Below are 2,500 nucleotides of genomic sequence, written 5' to 3' on the forward strand. Positions count from 1 at the left end.
GATACATTAGCCCCCTATCTCTTTGCAATTGTCCTGGACTACGTGGTGAGAAAGACCAACGCTGGGATGGAGAACGAGCTCGGTTTCACATTACTTAGACAAAGAAGTAGGCGCAGTCCAGCTATGATTGTCACGGATCTAGATTCCGCCGATGATCTGACTTGAAACGGAGGCTGAACGAGTAGGACTGTGCTGTAATGCTTAGAAGACAGTTTTCCAAACCTACAACCAAGAAAGGCCAATTAGCATACAAGCAAAGAATGGAGAATGGCTGAAGGAAGTTGACAACTTCAAGTACCTAGGAGGTTGGACCCAAAGCAGTTCCTCTGATATCTCTGTCAGAAAAGCATTGGCTTGGAGTGCCTGTCACAAAATCAGGAAAATCTGGAGCTCAAATCTACAGAGGGAAATAAAGAAGAGACTGTTCCTGGCAACGATAGAGTCAGTGCTTCTATATGGAGCAGCGACATGGACTCTAACAAAAGCCCTTGAGAAGCAACTGGACGGCTGCTACACTCGTATGCTGCAGAAAGTCTTCAACGTAAGTTGGAAAGAGCACATGTCAAATGAAGAGCTCTACGGCGACCTCCCCCCAGTGACTTCGAAGATACAACAGAGAAGACTGAGATTTGCAGGGCACTGCTGGAGACACAAGGAGAAGATTGCAAGCAGTCTTGTGCTATGGGAACCACTTAAAAGAACCAGAAACAGAGACAGGCAGAATAAAACATACATTGCCTGTCTGCTAGATGACACAGGAATGGACAACACCCGGGAGCTGCGTACACTTATGGAGGACAGGACAGATTGGCGAAGACTTGTGGCTCATGTTGGGCGGCTTACGTAGGTAAATAAGTAAGTAAGTATGTGTGAGAGGGACAGCCCATTATTTCGCAACAGACATGTCCATGTGTAAGATGGGATAGCCCATTTAACTAGGGGTGGCCCGATGTGCAAGTTGGGTGGGATAGCCAATATTATAATGTAAATTCTTTGCTCAATGATATTTTAAAATATGAACAACTCGGCCAACCCATTTGTTTTAATAAAATAAGAAAATTCTGTGAAGTATTTATTGTTTTCTTTAATTACTGTCATAGTTGAGTCTTTGGAGAAGGACATTCTCTCACCATACTCAGGTGTAAAATGAGTACCTGGCCGTTAACAGCGTTGTCTCTGTCGGAAGAAAAAAAAGTAATATCGCCTAACAGGAGTCATGTCTCGTCCTACATGTTAAGTGTTGCTGTTCGCTGGGGACCCCTTATAAAACGCTTTGAGCACGTTTAGTGGATTGTTGCCCTATATAAAAGCTCAGTTTTAAATAGCATAAAGGAGGTCAGTGGACACCAGAAACAGAGAGATTTGAGGACCAAAATATGGCGCAAGACGGAGAAGAAAGACAAGGGCTGATGTGTGCTGTTTATCCAAGTGTGTGGAGTTTCACAATAAAACCTTTTGAGAAGCTACAAGAAATCTTTTTCCACATGCACACACACACACACACACACACCTCTCTCTCTCTCTCTTCCCCCCCCCCCCCCCCCCCCCCCCCCCCACACACACACACAGAAACACCTTTCTCTCATACTCTACTCCCCCCCTCCCCCCCCTCTCTCTCTCTCTCTCTCTCTCTCTCTCTCTCTCTCTAGATGATCGAATTTGTCATCTGAAGTTGTTTTTTTAATGACTATAAACTCATAAAGCGTATGCAACTTCTTTATAATAAAAAACTAAACAGCCAAGCGACCTACTGGCCTAATATTGAAAATTGAAAAGCCTGCATAATATTATCACACATTTGAAAGGAAACAGATGGAAACAAATGTGTTGATCGTTGTCAATATCGCCTCTTTCGTTTTACGGGAAAATGTGCATCTGACGTTCTTCGGTTTTACTATCTTATCTAGGTTGACTCGTAAAATAAGAACAAACGTAACCAACGTAAATATTTTTAAAACAAATATGTGAACCACCATCTCATAACGGTGTTTTGGCGCTGTAAATTGAATTTATAACCGCAATTATGAAACTTGGGGTTTACTCGACGTGTTCACATAATATGCAGGTCTGACATCCGAACCCAATTATGGGCCTAGTTTAACATTGTTGTAATGGAAAATAGTTTGCGTCATTTTTTTTAGATTTCCATTACAACAATGAACCATAAGGAATTGGGTTATCAGACCTGCAAATAAGTGCACGTCGGGTTGATTCATGTTGCCAGTGGTGAAGAATAAACACAATTTCTCATATTATAGAAATCGGAAAGTTCGTATTGCTTATCATTTCAGTTCTAAATTCAGATTTGGTGTCCAGTTCATCCGAACATAATATACGGTACCTACTATAATCAGAATTTTTTTTTATTAATGGCGCGTGTTTTTCTGTTTTTTTCTCAGCTCTCCCTCTATCAAAAGTTGTAAAGAAATTGTGTCAACCTTTGACTCAAGTTGTCTTAACTGAATATAGATATCAAAAAAAAAATTCTTCTTTAAGACCT

Source organism: Berghia stephanieae, chromosome 2 (genome assembly GCF_034508935.2).
Source record: "Berghia stephanieae isolate SIO BIC M18660-M18661 chromosome 2, UCSD_Bste_1.3, whole genome shotgun sequence".
NCBI lineage: Eukaryota > Metazoa > Mollusca > Gastropoda > Nudibranchia > Aeolidiidae > Berghia > Berghia stephanieae.